At 31.1% G+C, this 26366-nt stretch overlaps 1 protein-coding gene across 15 annotated transcripts in view; it reads right to left on the reverse strand.

Moving 5' to 3' along the window:
- LOC148627115 (general transcription factor 3C polypeptide 1-like) overlaps nt 1-26366 on the reverse strand; it is a 179292-nt gene that overhangs the window by 38625 nt on the left and 114301 nt on the right. For 14 of the 15 annotated variants that reach the window (XR_015919749.1, XR_015919767.1, XR_015919763.1 and 11 more), the window contains one exon: nt 22499-22577. The exons of the other annotated variant lie outside the window; for it this stretch is intronic. The gene's annotated coding sequence lies outside the window, so the exon portion shown is untranslated. Of the gene's footprint in view, nt 1-22498; nt 22578-26366 lie in introns of those variants that run through there. 15 annotated transcript variants of the gene reach the window in all.

Genomic DNA, 26366 nt, shown 5'->3' on the forward strand with positions numbered 1-26366 from the left:
TTGTGTTTTATTAGAAAACACGAAAGTTACTGTTAGTGTACCAAAAATTATTATAGTCACTCAAGGCTACAGAAGACTGTTCTTTTATCATAGTGACAGATGTAACAATTTGAAATAATATTTGTGTGGTCCACATTCAAAGACTTATATCAAAATTTAGAATGAAACAATTTTAATTTGATCAGAGTTTTAGATGTTTTATTTGTTCAAAGTTTCATTTAAAAGTAACACATTTAGTAAAATTTAAGTTCCTTAAAGCAAAATGTAGGTATAAAATTAATATTGAAATTAGTAACTTTCCTGGAAATCCATTACACTGGTATGTTACACATATATACTGAAAATATATAGGTTTCCTCAACTTTCTGACAATAGCATCATAGATTGTATTTATCAAAGAAAATTTAATTATAAACATACAAGTATGTATGCTCTAAAGGTGATAAATAAAAGAAAGACACTAGGGGGAAAAGACAAATCTATAGTAACTTAATAGAACAAGAAATAATATGAAAATAAATGAAGTAGAAATTCAAATTAAAAAGAAAACCCTTGCAAATACCTGTTGAAGTAAAAAGATCGGCTTACCATTTAATTAAAAGGTACATCAGTCCAGAACACCAACATTTAGATAGACAAAATCAAGATTAAAATTCAACGCTCGATACAGATTTATAAAAATCATGTATGCTTCAACGCCTCAATAATCAACCTTAGCACCTGCAACAATGGTATTAACCAGTTAAAAAATAACTTTCCATAGATTTTATCCCGCCAGATTATAAATAAATATATCCAATCAGATTCTTTGGATCATCTACACTTCAAATCGTTTCTTACAATGTTGGTCTATTTATAGAAAGTTCAATTATGATAATCCTGTAATGCCGTCAAAACTAAAATACGAAGACTAATTAAAAGTCTTCAAAGATGTGAATAATGAAACCTTCATGACAAGATATTCACATAGAATGCTGATCACGAGTAACACACAGCTTTTTAGATTTGTTTAATGATGTTTATCAAAGCAGTTTTCTTCAGACTCCCATCCAGTCTTTATATTTTTTCCAATAAAGTCCGGAAATTTGATTCAATTCATTGTTGGAATTAGGAAGAAATCAGGAATAATGGCAAAGAAAATAGTTGTCAAGTGAGAAGAATTGGCGTTTACTAAACATGTATGAGGAAAAGTCAGCAGGGAAGGAAATATACCTAGTTGTGGGGGAGGGGAACAACAAACAGCTAGTAGGGAGGGAAAAATAAAAGTATTCACAGGAACAACAAACAGGTAGTAGGGAGGGAAAAATAAAAATATTCAGGGGAACAACAATGAGCTAGTACAGAAGAAAAAAAAATTCAGAGGGGAACAGACAGCTAGTAGGGAGGAAAAATAAAAATATTCAGGGAACAACAATCAGCTAGTAGGGAAGAAAAAATAAAACAATTCAGGGAGAACACTCTGCTAGCAGGGAGGAAAAACAAAATATTTAGGGGGAACAGCCAGTTAGTAGGGAGGAAAAATAAATACTCAGGGGGAACAGTCAGGATACTGGGAGGAAAAATAAATACTCAGGGGGAACAGTCAGCATACTGGGAGGAAAAATAAAAGTACCTGGGGAACAGTCAGCTTGTTGGGAGGAAAAATAAAAAATACTCAGAGTGGAACAGCCAGCTTGTAGGGAATTAAATTAAGACTGCATCCACACCATTTATAATAAATACAGACCAGGTCACAGGACAAGTATCCTTTCTGTAGCTATATTAAGGATTTAATTTTCTAAATTTAAAATCTTTGCAACAGAATATGAACTCTAAGCCTGAGAAATATTTAGGTCAACAGGGTCTTGTTTTTTGCAGGTGTTGAAAACTTGCTCAAATGAATTTATATACTTTGCTTGATGCTTTACAGGAGTGTTTTACAAGAGGTATGCAGCAAGGTTTACTAAACAGGGTAATTTGTGGTCATTTATGAAGTAATAATACCTGGGTATCTTTGGAAACTTAAAAATGAACTTTTTTTGAAAAAAATTGCACAAAATAATGTTATTTAAGAACTTTTGTTATACTTAATTAAATCAAAGATCATTTGCAGAACCTACTTTAAAAAATACTAAATGAATGTATGAAGAATTTGACAGATTTAATCACAATATAAATCTATAATCTTAATCTGTTCTCATAACCCAATTTATTATGACAAATTAATATATTGACATGGTTATTATATCACAATGCCATATTTAATTGCACTTTAAATGAACATAGTTTATAATCTTTGTTACTTAGGGTCTAAAAAGGCCATATATTAAATGCTTCATGAAGGTGTTATAATTCTAATAATCTGAAAATCCAATTTGTTTCATAACAGATTTTGTGAATGGTGAGAGTAGTATACTTAAAACAAATAATAAAGGGTGGCCTTTTAAAATTATTAACAAATCCTGATTAATTTTTTATTAGAAAATTGCTTTGAAGTTTGAAATTATATTGTTTTTGAAAATCTAAATTTGAAACACAAACCTTTATTAAGAATTTCATAAGATTATCTTAAACATTTGAAAAAGTGAAAAATCAAAGAAAATAATTTTAAATTAAAAAAAAAAGAAGAAAACAAATGATGTTACAAAAACAAGAAAAAGCAAATTATTTTGTTAATTACATGTAACTTAATTTTACAAGTGTTGCAATGATTTTCAAAAATTGAATCTTCATTGTATACTTACAGTAAGTATACAATGAAGATTCAATTTTGGAAAGTTATTGTAATATTTGTAAATTTATCTATTAGCTGTAAAAACAAATAGACCTATAAAGTGAAAAAAATTTCTCCTTTGCCCAAAAAATTACAAAATATTGAAAAAAAAAGGTCTTACCTAAAAAAAGATACGATTATACAATGTGTTACTTCTCTCCTTCTAATCACGACACTTTCTCTTTGTGCATAATCCATTGTTATCAAGTAACTTGTTATCATGTATCTTTTGACATCTTGTCTCTGTTAAAATCGACAACTGAAATTGAGTGTCTCCAAAATGAATAATCTATGTTTCTCACTCCAGTGAACTTTGTTCCAAAAAATCATCCAATCAATTATGAATAATAAATAATTATTTTAACAAATCGCTACACTCTCTCAAACTTCAATCACTGTGACACTGGGTTACAAATATTATTATAAAGGGCATGACAACCATTGGTTGAAAGATTGTGTATTGCAATAGTTATAAAGTTGGTTTCGCCTCTGTAATATAATGATAGTAATTCCCACCTACTGTAGCTAGCTACTGGTTTATAATCTAAAGACTCTATAATTGTCAGCAGCTTGATGTATCTTTCATATCTGATTTGTTTTCTTATTAGGCTGTCACAGTTACTATTTTACTTCAACTTTACCTTATAATATCAGTATAAAACTTAAGGTGATAACATTTGTGATATTATACAAAGAATATCTAAGTGTATGATACCAACTACTTCATATATATATATATAAATACAGTTAAGTGACTGAATGGGGCTTACAGGGGAGCTCTTACTTATTTAGAAAATACTTGTGATGTATTTTGTAAACAACTATAGCTGGATTACTAAAATAAATGAAAATTATTTTTTCTGCAATTCTCAAATTAAACTGTCTAAGGAATCAAAGTTTCCTGCCTGATATTCTAAGATGTATGATGAACCAAGAGAAAGGCATGTATTTTGAAAGTTCCAGGCACGGATCCAAGGACAGGCGTACCGGGCATACGCCCCCCCCTTTAAATCGGTAAGAAAAAAAATTTTCACCACAAGTTTCACCCAATAATATTTTTTGCCTTGCTTCGCACGGCATTTAATTCAATCAACGCCCCCCCACTAAACTCAAATCCTGGATCCACCCCTGAGTTCATAACAAAGGGTATCAGAACTTAATCCCCTAATGCATAAAAAGTAACTCATGTCAATCACAGAAATGCTTATCAAAAAAGGACACAAGGAAAAAAAAATGAAAAAAAAGAGAAACTATTAATATATTACCAATTATCACTGATGATGTTCCTTTCTTCATTGAGAGACTGTCAATCATGAGATGAAATCAGGCAAGAAAGTATCAATTCCTAGTAATAAGGTTAGACTGTTTATCTCTGTAATAGTTTAGCCTAGATCTTAAGATTAATTTCGTGATATATTTCACTTATCAATGCCATAAGAAGATGTCTGACTACAACTAACAGGATATCTGGTTGCTTGAAGGTACCTAATACTTGACAGGAAATCTGGTTGCTTGAAGGTACCTAATACTTGACAGGAAATCTGCTTGAAGGTACCTAATACTTGACAGGAAATCTGCTTGCTTGAAGGTACCTAATGCTTGACTTATGAAAACAGTGTAATCCAGAAAAAAAGCTTTTGCGTGATAAGTCTGGCTTTCACATGAAATACTTCCCTCTAATAAAACACAAAAAAATGTCATGAAAAATCTGAATGAACCTTTGTTTGCAGTTTTATTCAAATGGGATAGATGTTATAAGAGTAATAAACAGCACAAACTTTGACGCAGACAGACATAAACTAAAAAGCAATCCAGTAATTAGAGGACTACAAAAGCTCAAATAAAATCACAGTGGCCCATTTATCAACTGTCTTAGTGTGACATTCTGCAATAAAACTTGCAGGTAGTAAAGGGATTTCAATTCTCTAATGCCAAGTCATACATAAAGGTAACATTTCAGACAACATTTTTTCTTTCTTTTGTATAGACTTCTAATATCTTGGTCTGAAGCTATAACTATTGATACATTGTAACAGATTTCAATTCAAATCAATCAGAATGTAAATGGTTAAGTGCACAGATAAACAATTACCATGCTACATTCAGGTTCAAAGTAAACATTTGTTCTATTGACTTGTTGATAGTTCATAAACAATATTCCCATCACATGATTAGCAATGATAAATCACAATTGGAAAATGCTATTTTTAAGTCTATCATTATAAAAATCCACTTCCTATCAATCTTAATTCAATCCAACATCATAAATCTAAATTAGAGTTAATATTGGCAAATAAAACTCACATAAGAGTGGTATCTTCTACTATGGGGAGGAGTGTAGTAAATAAATCTAATTAAAGTACTCAATAGTCAGACTTTTATTTACACAATAATTACCCTTAATAGAGAAAAATGTAGCTTTTTTTCCTTAGGATTGATATCAATTCAGTTTTGAAAGTTTATTTTTGTTAAAATTGATTGAATTAATAGTTATTTGTTGGAGAAATGTACTTTCCCTGGGTTTGCATTGGTGAAATAAAATATCTGAGTCTGCCCTGGGAAACTTCATTAAATATTTAAGGAAGATGAACTATACATTTGTCAATTGTCATCCTACTGAAGCCAAATGCATACAACTATTCAATCAAATTTCTTTAAGAGCTTCACTGCTGTACTATAAACAGTCCCATCAATACAAAAAAGACCAGTACATTTTATAGAAATACCAAACCACAGGATTTTATAATAGAAGGCATTACATTTGGACTCACTATTAACAATATATAAACTTTATTTTTTACATGAAAAAGTAAATTCATAAACAATTGATTAAACTTTTTATGGAATGTCCTATCAAAGATGTATATCTCTCACAAGAATCTAGAGATCAGAGAATATAAAGAAAGGTAATAGCCACTGGACTTGATAATCAATAAGCTGCCAAGTCATTTATGTTCACAAGACCTTTAGAGAAACAATAGAAGAGTGCACATAATATACTGTTATTGTGTTTTAAGATTCAGAAGTTTCTTTCAGTAAAGAATAAAAGAAATAAAATACTGGGTGATAAACCTTGAACTTCTCAACCTGTGTATCATTGTGGAGTACTCTTATCTATACAGCAGAAAAAAATGAAGTGTGTGTAAAATGACTTTACTCTTTGACCTCTTGTCATTACATATAACATAATGATATGATTATTTAATTGTTAAACCCCACTTTATTACTCAATTATTTTATATTTATCTTTTTGAATAGCAAACCTCCTGCTCAAAATAAAATAAAAAAACACTGACTTTTCTACACTAAGGCATTTGGGAATAAAATTTGTTTAACCTAACTTAATTGGGGATTGTATCAATCAACAGTTTACAACAAACTTCACAAATCTCTGACCTTACTTCCTTTACCTTCTGCTGGTAAAACTTGGCTATATTCTACAGGACTTTCATCCTCAATGAGAATGTCATATCAGATTGAGGAGGGGATTAATGGCCTTGACTGTCCTTTCAGGTCTTGCACAGTGGTAGTTCTCATATACTTTCATCCTCAATGAGAATGTCATATCAGATTGAGGTGGGGTTTAATGTCCTTGACTGTCCTTTCAGGTCTTGCACAGAGGTAGTTCTCATATACTTTCATCCTCAATGAGAATGTCATATCAGATTGAGGTGGGGTTTAATGTCCTTGACTGTTCTTTCATGTCTTGTAAAGAGGTAGTTCTTATATACTTTCATCCTCAATGAGAATGTCATATCGGATTGAGGTGGGGTTTAATGTCCTTGACTGTCCTTTCAGGTCTTGCAAAGAGGTAGTTCTTATATACTTTCATCCTCAATGAGAATGTCATATCGGATTGAGTTGGGGTTTAATGTCCTTGACTGTCCTTTCAGGTCTTGCACAGAGGTAACTGTTATATACCATGCGTCTGTGTAGATGTTATTTACTGAGAAATTATCAATTAAATAGCAGCTAGCTGTACTCAGTATTACCAGTTCAATACATATGAATGAAACAAGAATTTCTTCAATCTGTTTTTCTATCCATATAGTAAATCAAGTTATTTGTCATATATTGTTGGGATGTTATAAGATTCTACCATATATATTTATCAAGGTAACATCTGGCTTAGCCTTTATATAATCCCTAATCAAGTATGCATGTATTTGCACTTTGATATAAGTCCCGTACTGTGAAATGCAGACATTTTTATATCAGTTATTGACAAAGATCTTTGAAGGGTGTCTGAAATTTTTGAAGGCAGTTATTTCATTTATTTCTATTTTAAGCAGTTGACAATGGCCTTGTATTCAATAACACTATGGTTTAGAGAAGGTGAATTAACCAGCTGGATCTCATTGACAAATATGACTAAAATTAAAGATGACTGAAAAATAAGGATGATTTTTTTCTGTCCTTTTGAAACATTGTTTTCTTCCAATTTTTAAATATTAAGATGGTTTTCATGTTGTTATTTTTTTTTAATTCAGGCTGAAGATAAATACCTCAATAAAAAGGGTACTGGTAGATATTCCAATAAAAGGGGTACTGGTAGATACTTCACTAAAAGGGGTACTGGTAGATACCTCAGTAAAAGGGGTACTGGTAGATACTTCAATAAAAGTGGTACTGGTAGATTCCTCAGTAAAAGAGGTGCTGGTAGATTCCTCAGTAAAAGAGGTGCTGGTAGATACTTCATTAAAAAGGGGTACTGGTAGATACTTCAATAAAAGGGATACTGATTAAAACAATATTGCCTTTAATAAAATCATCATTATTTCAATTTCATGACCCTTTGTTTAACCTTTAAGCTATTACAAAATAAAACCAAAAAAGTATGATACAAAAGCGATTAAATGATAAAACATTAATGGTGGCATATGGAGCTTCCTTGTTTTATAAAAATAATAAGGAAATTACTTCCATACAGAGTTCAAGTGCTCAAGTCAGATCAATTTAAATCCAATTACCAGACCTATAACTATTGCTTATACAAGACAATTACTAAGGATCTTTGAAAACACTTACAAAAGATAAAGTGGTTACAAACCATTTCTTATTAACATTAAAGCATACTTTATACTGTAAGTTCATTGGTCAATTTGGATCTGGCTATGAAATGTTTTATCATTTAGCTCATAATACATGAATTATCTAGAGATTGTACTGGACATGGGAAGAATTAAAACATGGAGTATCCATTATAATACTTTACAATACAGTCAAATATAATTTGTTAACACAAACAAAAATTAATCTGGACACAGACAGACTTGACATTGTGATTGCAGTGGCTGCTGGGTGGAAGCTGATTAACAAATTTGAAAGAAAACAAAACTAAACAGCTACATTACACCACATGGTACACCTGTTTCCCCATTTTTCTATATCCTCGATATATCATGAAAACTTTCATTAAAAAAATTTGTATCCATGTATGCTGAAACAGTTCGAACTGTTAAAGAAAATGTGTATTAAAGATACATAACTCTGAATGGAAAAAAGGGAGCTTATTCCAATGAAAAAAAAACCAAAAAAAAAAAAAAAAAAAAATCAAAAATAATGACAATGAAGTATAAAAAAGAAAGTATAAAACTAAGAAAATTCACAAAAAATTTAAAATTCATTTACATGTAGAAAAAGGTCACTTGTGTGACTTTAATTGAGCAAACGCCTCCTACTCTATTACCTTTGAAAGCCCAACTTTTATTTTTTTTTTATAAAGTTTTGCAATCTTTACTTTGTGCAACATATGTGGCACAATTATAATCCAGTACAATTTCAAATTTTATTTCTCCATGTCATTCAAGAAATATATATTTAAGTCACAAAGTGACATTTTATGATTGCTCTAGATTTCTTACAATGTCCCTGGGATAATATCATACATAAGTAGAATGTTATCCAGACTTTATTTTATTGTAATTGTCATGACATTATTTAAAAATTTAAACATAAATCTTGAAAAACTAGTTTTCATTATGAAAAAAAAAAGACAAACTAAAGAAGATCCTTTTCCTACTCATGATAAAACATTCTTAATGATTTTTAAAAATATTTATTTATATCCTACTTATCTGCCAGCTGATTGTGAAATGAAAAAAATGTAACAAGCAAGACTTCACTGGAGTAAAAAAATAATTATTTTTCAAAAGTTATCACTATACATATGCCAAGATATAATCTGGTGGTGATGAATAATTCCTGGTAAACATACAGATTGGTTAGATACAGAATATCATACTGTTTACTCCTATCAAAACAGTACTGACATCAATATTACTGTTGGTTGTGTTGCTACAGCAGGAGATAATATGGAAGTGGTAGAGTCAAAATACAACACTGATGTCTTTGTTTGATGGTATCTCATTTGACAGGGTGGCCATTAGATTGGTCTAATGCAGAAACTTTAAAAGGCTATGAGAGCCTACTGAAGAAAACTTAATGTGATTTCTATAAAGGGCTATCAGGGAACAGGGGGGGCCTATGTCATAAAACAATGCTGTAATTTCTTTTGAAGGGTTTCAGGGAGAGCCTACAGCTTAAAACATAATGTCATTGTTTCTTTAAAAGGACTATCAAGGAGGGTTTATGGCAGAAAAACATTATGTTGTGGTTCCTTAAAAGGACTATCAGGGAGGGCCTAAGTCAAAAACTTAATAATGTGGTTTCTTTAAAGGACTATCAAGGAGGTTCCTACATCAGAAAACATAATGTTATGGTTCCTTAAAAGGGCTATCACTGAGGGCCTGCAGCATAAAACATAGTGTTATAGTTCCTTAAAAGGGCTATCAGGGAGGGCCTACAGCATAAAACATTATATGGTTCCTTAAAAGGACTTTCAGGGCCTACATCACAAAACTTGATGTTGTGGTTTCTTTAAAGGACTATCAAGGAGGGCTTACATCAGAAAACATAATGTTATGGTTCCTTAAAAGGGCTATAAGGGAGGGCCTACAGCATAAAACATAATGCTGTGGTTTCTTGAAAAGGACTATAAAGGAGGGCCTAAGGCAGAAAACATAAAGTAATCTTCTTTAAAAGTGCTATCAGGGAGGACCTATGGCAGAAAACACTGTTGTGGTTTCTTAAAAGGGCTACCAGGGAGGGCCTATGGCAGAAAAAAATGTTGTGGTTCATTAAAAGGGCTATGAAGGAGGGCTTGAGGCAGAAAACATAATGATATGCTTCCTTAAAAGGGTTTTAAGGGAGGGCCTGCAGCTTAAAACATAATATCATAGTTTCTTTAAAAGGGCTATCAGGGAGGGCCTACATCACAAAACTTAATGGTGTGGTTTCTTAAAAGGAATATCAAGGAGGGTCTATGGCAGAAAAATATAATGTTGTGTTTCCTTAAATTGACTATCAATGAGGGCCAACAGCAGAAAACAGAGTGCCCTTGTTTTTTAAAAGGGCTATCAGGGAGAGTCTACAGCATAAAACAAAAAGGATTTATTGAAAAGGAAATTAGGAAAGGCCTAGTGCAGAAAACATTATTTTGTGATTGGAAAAAAGGGTACTGATGGAACGTCTCCTTCTAGAAATTTATGTAACTACTAGAAAAGGTAATTAAAGAATATGAGAAACCAATCTATTTGAGACACTTCAAAAAATGGCTCCAGACGGTCTCATGATACAAAAGGAAGTATATTGTACATCATAATAGTGACATGTTTTAAAAATTAGAAACAAGCAATCTGTCAAGCAAGACAGAAAATAAAAGATGTTCATTTACCAGTATTTACAAAAATTTGAGCACAATCATTTTTTTCCTTTTCCACAAAAAATGTTTAGATATGTAGCCCTCTCAGCACTTTAATCAATATTGAACATGCCTTGAGAACTACTTCATCCGTTTAAATGTCTTTTAGGTAATAATATGAATTTTCTGATACCACCAATGTTGGTCAGAGATTGATCAAACACAAGTCAATTGCTGGTTTTAACTCTTATTCATCATGCAACAAAATAACAAGTCAGATATTAAAATGGATTCAAACTTTTAGCCTGCCTTATCAATCACAGGATGAGAGTTGCTCTAATGTAGCCTCTTGTTCATCATCGCACTTCAGGACAACATAACAACTCTCTGTTATGTTTGTTTCTAGATAGTAGGTGTAAATTCAGAAACAATTGTAATGCTTCTTTCATAAAGAAAAATACAACAGTTTTGTACAAGTGAAAATATTTTATTTCCACAAAGGCAGAAAACAGATTAATCCAAGTAATGCAAAGACTAAATAGCATAAGGCTTTAATAACAAATGCATGCATTACTTTCTGGATTCAAGTTATAGGAACTACCTTATGATGAGCCTGTCTTCAAATTTTATCACATTAAACATGTTTACAACAAAATCCTTGCAGAATGGAAGATGTATAGACTGGTTTAGATCTTACTGCATTAGACAACTTACAGCTACTCTAAGACACTCTCAACCCAAAGAAGTCCTGTTTATTTTTTCTTAAGCTTCTGAAACTACAATTAACATCTACTCTAAAAGCAATGTATATCATAGCCAAAACAAGCCTAATTAGATAGAAAATTCTTTCTCCAACTTTAATATAATGAAAAACATTTAACATCTCACATAACTAAGGCAGAGCACCATGCTATACATCAGGCAATGCAGACAGTTACAGTAGGCAAACTTCTTAAATCAATCACTGATATAATTCCTACCCAACAGTTTTAAAATACACTATACCTGCTTAAGTCAACCCTAAAAAAATCTCTCAATTATAAAAAGCCTATAATCAGCATAGTGTGGCCTGAAGTCTCCAAGCCTAACTCGCAAGAATTGATCACAATATTCTACAGATTATAGAAGTTGTCTGATTGATGAATTATTTGCACTTTCATCTATTATCCATCATTTCATAACATTTTTTAACTTAACTGTCATTAAAGATGAAATCAATCAATGTTTGGGAAACCAGGAATGCAGTAAATTAAGATTAGAATGCAATGAATTATAATGACACAAATGGCTTTACACTTTTACACAATACATGTATACAAAACATGAGCTTTCTTCCAAATTGAAAAAAAAAACCTTGCAAAACCCCCCCTCCAAAAATAAATCACAAAATAACTTGATACCCCACCCCCACATTTGATGACATGCAACCTAAGACCTCCAAATTGATATTTGGATCAAAATCTAAAATAAGAGGTGCACAATGGGTATGTGTAATAAAGATTCTGTGAGAGTTTCTAAACTCCATTCTGTGGTGTAGGAGGAGTAATGGATAAGAGATGGGATAGGAGGGAAGGATAGACACCCCTGTCACTATATACCCCCTATTTCACATTGGTGTGCTATAACAACAGGATGTAAGTAATTAATATCATAATCATCCTGATCACTTGAGTATATACAGTGATACAGATATTGAAAAAAGGTGAATAATACATGTATCTGTCAATTCTGCCATTGATGAAAAAAAAATATATATATAAAAAAAAGCTTTCTTAAAAAGTACATTCACGGTAGGATAATAATTTTTGTTATATTGTCTATTATAATATGTAGGTTTCTATAACAGCTAAAAACTTATCACTTTACTAATGTTCTTTTAAGGAAAAGGCAGCAACCCGATAATAAACTGCACTAACTGCTTGGGTTTGACAAGCTATTTGCCATTTTTGGGTTTCATGATCAAATAAAAAGCTAATTATTTCCTCTCTAAAGAAAGTCAATTTTAGATTATCATCTCCAAATTAACTGACTCTATGCCAATTTTAATTTCCGTTTTTCTAGTTATTTGAGTATTTCTGACATTATAATATTTGCAATAAAAAGGTTGTGATATTCTTTAGATCACGACTTCTGAATGTCAAAAAATAAGCCAGTCATTTAGGCAAGCTCAAATCACACCAAATTATTCCTACCGGAAAACCTTGTCTAGAACTGAATCTCAAAATTACCATGATGAGATAATTGTTTGTGGTCCTAAGCTAGTTCTTGTGTAATTTGTTGCCCAATGTCAATTATGAGTGACTAATCGGTGTTGATAATTAGATCTACACCTTATAAGATTAGTCTGGGTCTTGACAGTTGTACTTAGTAGACAATATTAAGTCTTTTTGGGGTAAAATTGATTCAACATATTCAACTTTTCTGAATAAGAAACATTTAAGATTTCAATAAAATTTTACGTAATACAATGTAGAATTAACAAGTTAGCCATGTATGTAATCCTTTACCAGTAAATAATTAATATCAAACATGATCAATGATGCTATTCTATTTAGAATCTCCTGTCTTGGAAGAAACTCCCCCAATGATTTGTAATGAGAAATAAATCACTAAGGATTCAGTTACCAGACGACAGAAATCATCCCATATTTACCATCTAATATATCTGATCATTTTACACACTTAATGTTCATTTCTCTTTCTATGTCCCTTACAATATCTACTGTATAACATTCAATTCACATACATGGCAAAAACAGCAGGACTAACTAATGGCATTGGCAAATAGTTAAAACAATGGCAGATTTCTTTTGGTTGTTAACAGTTCATATTCCTTTTAAAAAAAAGACGGGCATACAAAAACTGCTTCAATTTTGATACCAATGTTTAAATAAAAGAAAATAAAACTGACGTAAAATAAGTTATCTTCCTAAAACAGATTCAAAGGAGTAATACTTATCATGACATGAGGATTGTATAACGGATTAAAAACTGGAAAAAAATCAATCCATCAGACAGGAAAATCAAGTATTAGTCAGAGAAATGACGCTTAAAAATTCAAATGCTGAAAAATTAGAAAATGAAATTTATGTAAAAAACAATTTGTTCCTCAATCATGCCCATACTCATTATGGTAAACGTGGATTTCAACCAGTTGTTAAATCTATCCTAATACCCACAAAGATATAAAATGTTTTGTTTAAAAAAAGAAAAGAAAAAAACATAAGAGAAAATAAAGAAGAATGAATAGTCAGATAAAGAAGGAAATATCACATCAGATCTGCATGTAACTGGACGTGGGAGTGACTGGGGACAATTTTTAGTTATTTTTCAGCAGAATTTACATTTGGGTATATATAAATATGTTGATGAATAATGTGCAGAACACTTTATTTTCTGCTACTCCAAGCCATAAATTTTAGCAATTACCACTAATTTACATCATCAAAATACTAATGCAGTTTTCACCCATTTCTGCATGAAGTTGTACATATATAACCCTTCTTGTACAGCAGTTGGACAGCTACCAAGATGGCTTAAAATGTATGCTACACAAAGCCACATATCAAGTCACAAAGGAGAAAGTGATTCCAACAGGTGGGGGTATAATAATGAGGTCTTAAAAGTAAGCATTAAACATTGGCAAGAAAGTGAAACATTTTCTCTAGAAACTTCAAAAAAGCAAATATTATAACAAAGAACAAGCATCATTACACAACAAGAAAACAATCTACATGTATATATTAATCAGCTAATCAAGATGTTGATCACATTGTTAACTGGTACAGGTTTGGTAGATAAGACTGAATGATAATTAAAACATTCCTCAAGATAATGCCTACTGTCTGACAAGAAAACAGTCAACACATATCTAGTGTCAATTCGTAGAACCTGCATTTCTACCATCTATGTATTCATCTAAATCTCATCAGGTAATCAGCTGGTACTAGCCATAATAATCATATTTATAGGATAATCAATTAATCACCTGTCTATGATCCATCCAGGTGTGTAATTACATGGTGGATACAGGTGAGAGAGATGCCGACATAGTTATTGTTATGAAAGAGGTAACAATTGGTTCATGTATTACAACTTGAATAGATCAACTGGTTTACCTTGTTTCCAGGGGATATACTAGAAGTCACTTTGTTTAATAATTCTAAAACTTGATGAACCAAGTCAGTTGCACACTTACAAAGATATTTTTCTTGAATTCTGATGATTTTTGTACCAAACAGTTTAACAGCTTAATAGTTACATCTAAGTTTACAAAATATAGTTCTGAAAAAATTTAATGAATATCCCCTAATTCATACAAACAATGATTGTTTTCCTTTCATAAATCTTTGGTTGAAAATACCAAATTGTTTTTATGGTTAAATTACTGCACTATATACTACTAAGGAAACAAGAAATGCTTGTTTTACTGTTGTTAAAATAAAACAGGAACTCCAGTTTTTTTTACTGCACCATACAATAACATCACACTGAAGGAAAAATTCAACAAATACATGTAGACATCACAACACATAAGATCAAAGCCTTAATGGTAACAGTTAGTAACATTTACATACAGATTATCTTTTTGTAATACAGTGGTAATGGAGCAAGTCAAAATATAGATGGAAACAGCAGATTATATGAACTGTTCTGGTCAAGGGTCATCAAACTTATGACTTGCCAGCAAATCAGGGGCAATAACTCTGGGGGGTCTACAGTCAGGAACATTAACTCTGCATGTCTAAGAACTGTTTTCTGGCTGTGTTTGAGGTCAAGGACTTACAATATTGTGAATAATGGTAATCTATCAAAGATCAGCCAGTCAAGAGCAACAACTTCATAATTAACCTATAAATATTCTAAAAACATGAAACTTCTACATGGTGGTAGGTACATGACAGATGAGTATACTATATTTTACAAATATGTATACTTTTTGGCAGTATAATTACCAATTAATATGTTTTATTTCATATTCTGTTACCAAAATCCATCCTCAATATTCATCTGTAAAACAGATAAATCCTTCAATGATACATGTTTCTCAAATCAATGCTTTTTTAAGCTGACTGTCAAAAGGTTAACCAGATGTCAGAACCTTTACAATCTTAAGAAATACAACTTTATGGAATTGAATACATAAAACATAGTAAAGAGAAAACAGACTTACAACAGAAATAATACTTAGACTATAGTGAAAAAAAAACAAAACAAAAATACTTCCTTGAAAGCAACAAATCCAGGACATGTCATACAGTTTAAAACAGAGAGAACATAAGGCAAACACTGGGAAAGAAACTGATTATATGGACAAGGTCTGACTTTCTTCTTGTAGTACAACTATACATTTGTATCTAAAATAAACTTATTGATCAGTTCTGCACAGATTTTTTTCCTGTCATATTAAAACACAAAGAATAGAAAAAGCAAAAAAAAATACAAAAAAGTATGAACTTGCATGAAGTCATTCCACAACTTTTAACTTTATGTGATGTCAAGGTAGGTTTACAATACCAGTCCTCAGTACAAGACTATGTTTGGCAGATACAGTAATGAAGTTTGTTTCTACTTGACATGCAACCATCAAGCTTCACTGACAAAATTGTAGTTAGTAGTTTTAATTCAAAACTTCTGTGAGGTTATCTCATCCTCAGTGTTTTACAGTAAACAGAGTAGACATAATATAACATGCAATGCCCTTAGAAAGGAAACTATCTACATTTTACATCAAATCACGACATTTTTTACAGATGAAGTATTTCACAATTTAACATCTCAATTAATTAATGACAAACCATTAAGATTCTTTGAAGACTAATTAGAAACGTCCGTGTACTGATTTTGATATGTAAAATTTGACAAATGTCAGATGGAGATCCATTAGATGTCATGCAACAGTTCCATATGTTGAATGGACATTGAAATGATTTCAGGAATATGCAATTATTACCATTTCCGATTACTTTGTTTATTGACCTATGAACTGCAATCAGTAGTCATGGAATAAAGAGCACACCAGTGTATACTGGAACTTTATTCTCTATTTTTCCAAATTTGATGAATTTCAAAAACAACTAGAATCCTGGGCTACACCCTGTGAAAGTATTATTGTTTGTGGGGTACCAATTTTTGTGATTTTTGTGGGTAGGCCAAGCCACAAAATTTTGTTCCCAATGAAAAAGAGATTTCCAATGTAGTGTATACTGAAAACCTCTAAACCAAAAATTCAAGAATCTACAAATTTGTGTTTCTTCCCTAATCCACAGAAATTGGTATCCAAGAATAAAAGTACTTTCAAAGTAATAATTAACTTACTTCATGCATTACTTAGTTTGCAAAGAAATGAAAATTAAAACCATCCTATAAACAACAATCTTTACTACACTAACAACAATGAAAATTAAATAAGGATATTACAAAAAGGAAACATCCTTATTTATAGAAAAAAATATGATGAAATTAAAAATGAAAGATCAAAAGTTAAAATGGTTTGATCAATGCCTATCTATAAAAAAAGAAAAAGAAAATTTAATATCTTACATTTCAAAACAATAAGACTTAATTTTAAGTGTTTGTTTTGGTCTCAAGGTGATTCACTCTCCGAGGGACATTGACTTGAAAGAGAGATTCCAATTACCTCAAATTAACTTAGTGCTGAAAAAATCAAAGAACATGCAATTGTAAAGGTTCATGTCCTCAGATTTGTAGCTAACAAAATCTATTGCTATTGTCCATCAGTAGGCTTAAAATCTTCTGTAACAAAATTATTCTGTCATCAAATTTTATGCCAAGTAAACTGATTCCTCTTTTTATAATTACTTCTAATAACAACCTACAACTTATTACGACAAAGTTTCACATTAAATCATTTTGCTTGATAGAAGCTGAGAAAATTGTGACAAAAAATTCTTGACAAAGGATGGCATAAGTCGTCAAGGGAATGAAGGAAGACCAAAACAAACAATACTTATAACTTAATAATAAATGATGCTTACAATAATCAAAGAGGAGGTCAACAAAATAAAACCAAAAAAAATGGACTTTTGAGTACTGTGTAGTAATTACTATTGTAATGCCCACACATTTTAAGGCAGAGCTTGGTTTTCAGGCTTGAACAAACAAGAGTTAAGGCAAGGTCAGTCAAGGTTAGGGTCTGGTCAACTCAAACTTGAGACCAGACCAACACAGGCAAGGGAAAACTTCTGTGCAAACCAAGAAAATAGGTGTAATCCAGGCAAAGTTTGGTTTTAAATATTTAAACATTATAATAAGAACAAGATATCAAAAATCCAAACAGACTGATAGTAGTTATTTATGGACTACCAACATTTAATAAAGGAAAAACAACATTGTTATTTATTTGTCAACAACTATCAGACTTTCCTTTACTTGTACTAATTAAGCATGTAAATTATCCACATATTTTAACCCTGATATAGTTTACCATGGATATAGCAGAATGAAACTTCAGACAACCTTTAATTTTAATAGAGGTTCTTTTCCCCTGTAAATTCAATAAACAAGTCTAAAAGGTTGTCTAATGGCATCATAGCCACTTTACTTCATCTTTACTATAGGTTAAATAGTTTCTACAGTCTATAGACAAATTAAAAGTCAAGTCAATTTTACATGAGATACTGTATCAGTCTCATTACAACATATGTACAATACATGACATCATATTCAAAGACATAATCATCGAAGACAGTCCATTAGGACATGATAGACAACACAGCTAACAACCTTAACTGATGGATTACAGCGCATACAATGATGATGTTCATTTGATAATGAGGTGTTAAATAACAACATAAATGGTCAGCTCATGGTAAAACAAGGACAAAATGGAGTTTCTGTAATTTATTTTGATTCTAATAGGACTAATTTCTTCATAATTTTAAACAGACACAGCTCTTGTGTTGCATGAAATGTTGGTCATGTGTTTATCACCCTCTTACCATGGCTGTTGTCTAAAGAGCTTTGTCAAATTAGAATGCAATCTTTATCATTGATGGGATGGTTTGTACAGGAGTCAAGTACGGATAGTTTGTACAGGAGTCACAAAGGAATGTTTTGTACAGGAGTCAAGAAGTAATCCAATCTTCACTTCATCATCTAACTGTACTTTAGGGAGTAATTGTCCTACACAACCCTTGATCTTAGGAATTCTTCATACATCTTGCTTCCTCCTCAGTCCTAATCCAATTAATATCAATTGACAATACAACCTTAGGCTTTTGTCATTTCCTTGGTAAATCTATTCTTGATGCAGATTATTGTTCCTGAAGATTTTCTACTACTGTTAGGCAAAAATGAACTAGAAAGACATTCAGAGAAAACAGATAGAATCAAATCAATTTAACAGCATCAGTCGAACACAATATATGAAGAAAAATAGAGGAAAATATCCTCTAGGTTCTACTTGAGATTATATAACATCCAGTAATTGTTTGGATCCCACCTGACTTATTACAGCTTTCCTAAGGAAATGTAGCTCAGATAATCATCTTTAAAGCTAATCATTTCAACACAAACAATGGTTTCAACTGGTGCATAGCTTAGTTACAGTACATAACACAGTCAAATGGGTAAAACATACCATCAATATATTGACCTCATTATGAATGTCAGAATTCAGTACTCATCCTTCACAGTATCATGCAAGCTATTGTACCATAACAAAAACTAGTAAAACTGTGAGCAAAGCTCACTAAATTGATGCACCTTGCTCTCTCTTTGATGTTTTGCTATATGAAACCTCCATTTCAAAATCTAAAGTAAAAGGTATATAATTCTGTTTAAGATTCCGTGAAAGTTACAATAAATTCAGTGATGTAGAAGAAGTTGTGGATAAAAGATGGGTGCCCTGCATTCATAAAAGCCATGTTTTTCTTTGGAAAAGCTCCAAAACACATTCAGATCAAATTTGGAATAGAGGGTGCACATCTTCAATATTCAATAAATATTTTGAGAAAGTTTATTCTACTTGTATTCAATTCAGTGGCATGGGTGGAGTATTGGGTGAGAAATGGTTTCCTCTCTACGTCACAGAAATACAGAGGGAAGTATGGACACTCCTATTACTGTTTCACCCCTAACTTTGCAAGCCAAAAAATTAATACATTTGATTTGATGGTATACATGTATATGGAAAGTCGGAAGAGCTGAAAAGAATCAAGTTTTCATTATTTTAAAGTACAAGTAGAGGCCACAGTAAAACCTTAAACACAGATTTGAGCTCATTAAGCAATGCACTTTCATTTGCCCCCATTAAAATTAGAAGACAAACTACCAACAATTTCACACTTGATAACAAAAATTAGCAAAAGGTGTATAATTAGCATAAAAAGTTCCAGTTTTCATTCATGAGTATCGTTTAAATCACTCGATGAGGTATTATGGATTGATTTGTTTTTTATATAAAAGTAAAGAAGGGTAAATCAACATACTAAAAAAGAAAGGTTATAAAAAAGAACACAATCCTGGGATACCAACAAGACAAGGAAAAAAGACACACACAGCAAAGACCAACCAAAACAACACATCCATAAAAACAAAAATAAATGAGCAACTTGGACCATGTGCACTGGTAGGGTAAGCATGCTCTGCTTTTCTAGAAACACCTGCTGAGTGAAAAAAAGGTGCAATCTTACATACTCTGCAGGGCTTTTAAAATACTAATACCTAACAACAGATTGACTTGTTAGAAGTTAAGATTAGAGCAGTGACCTAATTCAAAGTCATTTCAAATCTAGTTCACATAGGGAAAATCTATTTCTGGAGTTATGAACACAACTTTGTGTTGAAGAACAAATTCTTTCTTGCCACATGCAACATCAAGAAGTTAAATTTTTTCAATGCTTCAGTGAAAGAGCTTAATTGACAGCAATAATGGAACAAAGAATAAACAGTGATATTTCCCAGCTGAGACATATCCTTCAAAAGAATGCAGACCTATTTTTGATATTTTGCATTTTATTGTCAAACTGCTGTCATGCACTGCAACATTCATAATTAAAATCATGTTTAATTTGGTTGCAACAATTCAGCCATCTTTTCATATTAATTATGTGATAATTATAATTATGACAACTGATCAGGAGGAAACTTCACATAAAAATCAGAATTTGACAGCATTTATATATTTTATTGGCTATAAAGAAGATAAGTGACACAAGTTACCACATAGTGAGACATACATGAATTTATAATATGGACCTCACTGTAAGATCAAAGCAGTATTGTACAAAATTAAATAGAAAAATAGCTTATACACAGATTTACATATATCATCATTAGGATAAAGAGAACCATAATATCGTGATTAAATTAAGTCAAAATCACAATGATAGACATTTTGTAAAAAGATATTTATAGATAGTAAAAAAAAACCTTATCATACTTCAATAGATCTGTACAACTCTGAATAAGTTCATGATAGGGAATCACACAGTATTTGAATTTGGTTTCATGCTGACCGTTCAATTATTTCTACTGTATGTGAAACCTATTGACACACCCTGTATGTGTTGTTATGAAAACATGAGAGAAATAAAGTTCCATTCCAATAAACAGTTGCAATAAATATGGGACCTATTTCCAGTTAACCTAGGCCAATGTTATTTCATTTTTTTTTCAATTAATGCATGAGGTTACTATCTGTTGTCAAGTCATCTACTGTAATGTAAATATAACTAAGTGTCTAAAATGACCTTGACATTGGCTTTTATACTTGTAGACTGATGATATATACACATAAAAAATGAGAAGGACTGTATTATATTCTATGTCTATAATTAAAATCTTAACCTATTTACTCTGCCCCAATGTAATTAGTCTAATTTTCAAAGGCAAACATTTTTACCTTCTCATAAGTGGAAGCCCAAAATATTTTTGTATATTTTTTTTTACACTTTTGGATCAGGTCTACATATGTATTTCAGTTTCATAAAAACAATATTTGAAAAATCTGCCAGCATGGCTTAGAATTTAATGGTCACCCCAACCCCTTCATGAAAAATTATAAAAGAAGAAACAGCTGTTCATTATACATATGTGGAGCCAAAAGTCAAGTATAACATAACAATTACATTGAATCTCACAAAATTACACTGATCAATTGCACAGAATATCATCTGAAAAGATCTTTGTTCAATATTCATAGCGTAACTAGAAAAAATCCCCTGAACTCACTTACATAATGTTGCCCTATAAATATACCTCTAAATGAGTATTTTATGATAATAGCTCATCAGTAAACAAACACATTATCTCTAAATTGTGAATCATGGCCCAGAAAATTCATCAATCATATTTTTTCTTCATCATATCTTTTTGATGTGTGAGATTTTTACAGCTTCAGCAGCTAAATTATTATATAACATAAGCAATAGATCAGTGAGAAGATTTCCAAGTCCTACACATCACAGTCATGATGACTTATATTGTATACAAAACCTTGGAAAAATACGAAGTTTTAATAACAAAGTTATTAGGCACAGTGATTTACAATGACTTAAGCCAGAGAAATTATTATTATTATTATTATTATTATTATTTAGTCTATACATTCACATCTTGTAGTATTTTAAATAGAATTTTATAATGTGTTGGTGTTTTTTATCAGATCTAAAAATATATACATACTGGAATGCACTTTAATTCAAAAGTCTGTTTTGTGTATGGCAGTAACCAATTGATTTCTAGGGTGAAAGATTATTTAACTAAGTAAGTCATATTTTTGCTGAAATTTTCCACGCAAGTTTTAATTTTCCACATTAAGCTAATTATAAATTTGTTTATTCGTCATTTCCCAACAAAAAATTCTTGTTCAAATTTCATATTACAAATATGATCCTAGCCCAGATTGAAAAAAAAAAAAAAATCCTTCAGTATAACTGGTGTATTGTAACAATGCTTGTGCTTTAAGAAATTTTTCTCAACAACAAAAAAAAAAAAAAAAGAAACCAATAAAAATAATAGAAAATCAAATATGGGATATTTTGGTAACCAGAGTAACCAGACAGTAAGTTAAAACTTACCCATGCTACACCAACCTTACATGATCCATTCTTCAATATTTAGTGTGTAATCTTATTTATGCTACCAGTCTGTGACCAACTGTAAAAAAAGAGGAAAATCAATTATCTTTTAGCAGAAAAAATATTAAAATAGAATGTCATGAAAGTTGTGCTGTTTTCCAATCATGAATACATGCATTACAGACACGTTTGACATTTAACTCTTTAAACAAGTAAAAAATTGGGTGTTAGATTTCAATAATAATTCAACCAAATCTAAGTTACTTTCCCTTTCCTTTAATTTTTGGTTTTACCATCATTATCTGGAGTTATCATTATAATGCTGTTTTTCCATCATTTTATTCAGTCACTTCTCTCAAGAGGTCAACCATAAGTTTAGTATTCAAAGAAATTGAAGAATATAAGGAACCTTAATAACTTTGATAAATGAAAAGAATGCACACCACATTTGACCTGTCTCACAAATAATTTCAAAGGAGACTGATTATGGACAGAAGCTCAGAAGGACAAAATTCGACAAGTGAAAAGTCTGATTTAGTCCATACTAGCAATCACCATACTATTTAACTCAATAAGTGAATGGTCACAAACAAAGCAATTTAATACAAGTTTTCATATAATTTGGATCAGTAAAAGAACTCCACAAACAAAATCTATTGTAAATTTAAAAAAAAACAAGGAACTGCTAAAAATAGGGGTAAAGAAGCTGTTGACAAGTTCATCTCAATGATGAAAGTCAAATTAAAAGTTTCAATACTTGAAAATGATACTAATTCAATGCATATAAATATAGCATTCAAAATGGTTGATAACAATGCAGATAAATATACCCCTGCAAAATGGCTGATAATCATGACAGGTCAATGTACCCCTGCAGAATGGTTGATAATCAATACGGGTCAATATACCCCTGCAGAATGGTTGATAACCAATACAGGTCAATATATACCCCTGCAGAATGTTTGATAATCAATACATGTCAATATACCCTGCAGAATGGTTGATAACCAAGACAGGTCAATATACCCCTTCAGAATGGTTGATAAACACAATACAGGTCAATATACCCCTACAGAATGGTTGAAAAACAATGCAACGCAATATACCCCTTCAGAATAATTGATAAACAATACATGTCAATATACCCCTGTAGAATGGTTGATAAATAATACAGGTTAATATACCCCTGTGGAATGGTTGATAATCAATGCAGGTCAATATACCCCTTCAGCATTGTTGATAAAGGTCAATATACCCCTGTAGAATGGTTGATTAGAACCTTTATGGTTTACAACCAGTAGAGGTAAATATATGTGATCAAAAAAATGCTCACAAACCCTCCACTAGTTGTAATGTTTTATTTAATTTTTACAAATTTTCTTTTCATCGTTGTTTACAAGTCATAAACATAACAATGTACAGATTTCAGAAACTCATGAAAGAGTTCACAGATAGAACTAACAAATGAGTACCTACTGAACACTTGTTATCACCTTATGTTTTTATTCAGCCTTTTATTTTTATTATCTATTATAGGTTATTTTAGTTTATATTTCTTGTTACATAAAGAATAAATGTAACTTATTGACATCATGCTGTTTTATTGGTAACTAATGGAAATATGATGTTAAGCACCAGAAAAACTTGAAAGTGTAAAGAAGTTAACCTCAAGCTGTGATCCAAATCAATCTGTCATAGATAAAAACTATGATCAAAGTGACCTGAGGCTTATTGAGACATTTTCATCTAAGAAAGACAGCTTAAATGGTCCACAAATTGGAAAATATTTACAACCACCTTCCCAGAGTCATGCTCTTAAATAAGAGGCTCCAAAATAGATTAAATTGTAATTAAAGTTCTCCTTGAGAGGAAAATGAAGAGGTAGATCCAGGATTTGGGATCAGAGATAATGTTAGAAATAAAACTGCCAAGTGCTGTAAGGCAAGAAATGTTTTGGTTCATACTTTACAAAAATCAACATTTCATTTTATTTTTGAGGGGGTACAACAGGTCTCCACTTGAATTAATGCCAGGAAAGGTAAGAAAATCACATATAAATGAAATGATTGCAGTTGTAATCTTCAATATGTCAAAAACTTTTGAACTCCTTACAGAATATATGATGTTGCTGGATTAATCTATGTTGCTAGTATAATGCTTCATTGGTCCCAGAAGGCCAAGCCAATCAAATACAGAACTAACATTGTCCACTCAAGCAAGGAGATTAGCAGTGAAAAGGTCAGAGACAGTGAGCAACAATAGATTTAGATTGACAGCTGCTGACAGGCTATGTAACTTATACCAGTCAATATACTGGATACACCACAAAGTTAATTAGGATAGAATCAACACTATATACAGCAGACAAATTAACACATGTAGTGCAACTACTTACATAGTCAAATCAGCACTATATTCAATTGAATACTAGTACATTATGATAAAAAAACCAACACTATAATATTTTAACAGTGGGGACTCATATTTCCATTGCACAAAAACTACCACAGATTTGCCAAAATAATTTGTTTAGTCATTGATAGTAACAGATTATTCTAGCTAAGGAGTCAGTTGAAAACCACCAGCTGAAAGAGTGCTCCACATGAAAATCTATCTAGTATTTCCAATAATTATATATTTTTTTTTGAAACACAAGATTTTAGTGTTTCCTGTAAAGAGACAAGCCTGGGAGCCTCCAAGATGCACAAGGAGTTATAATAAGTATGATAAAACTTCTTATTAGTACAGACACAATGCTGGACTTTCCTCAAATATTACAACTTAATCTTGTTATAGTAATATTTAAAAAATGAAATTCAAAGTGGGTAAAACTAAAACAAATTTCTTGGTTATAGATCAAAAGAAAGAATTACAAACTTCCTTTGTTTCCTAAATTAAACTCACACTAAAAACAATTCCAAAGACAAACACATACCGGTAACTAAAACTTCCATATCTAAGATGGCTGATGAAACATATATCTTAACGGTCTCCTGTTAAACTCAGCAGACAAATATGCAATAAGGAAATAAATGATGGTCATGCAGTATCATTAGTGACTTGGAAAAAAAACATTAACAAAATTTAACATTTAGTCAACCAAAAGCAATTTTGTAACATAAAATATAAAATGCAAATAGGAAAGACTTGGTTTAAATCTGATAAAACCAGTAATCTGTATATCCATGGAGAGGATGTATACATTGAACTGTTCTGAAAGCTCAGTAAAACTAATGGATTCATCATAGCTGTTCAATTGCACCTAAAAAACTTGAATGCACTTACTATTAAAAGTTCTCAACCAGAATATTACACAAAATAAAAGAACCTTTATCCAATTATATTCCTATAAATACATAGAAATTAACAGTTTTTGATGTTTGTAACCAATGTATTTTATCTTTTTGAAGTTTAGCTGTTAATAGTTGTAAAAGGAGAATAATTTATCAAAATGTTCAATTTTTTTCACTAAAAATAAATTCCCACCTAAGAAGAAACCAGAGCTGTAATATTCCTACTAAAGATCTAATTAAGATTAATAAACATATAACTAGACATTATATATTCATAATTCTTACAGTATAGCTGTAAAATTATCAAAGTAAAGAAAAGATGAACTTGCAAATGATTTCTTTATAATTTTTTTTCTGCTTAATGACAAAATAGTTCTATCTTAACTTCTTTAATCTGATTTAGTCACCTAAATGTACTTATTATGGTCTAATCAATCAATTATAAATCCTACAGTAAATAAATCCTACTTACTAATGAGGTATGCTGGTACATAAAGAATGAGTTCAACCTAGATAGACCAATAAAATAGATTTCTGGTTCAAAATAAAGAATTATCATTTTCTCCTTTTTAAAA

The sequence above is a fragment of the Perna viridis genome, chromosome 1 (assembly GCF_037379345.1).
Source record: "Perna viridis isolate PV_CMFRI_1.1 ecotype Kerala chromosome 1, ASM3737934v1, whole genome shotgun sequence".
NCBI classification, from domain to species: Eukaryota; Metazoa; Mollusca; class Bivalvia; order Mytilida; family Mytilidae; genus Perna; species Perna viridis.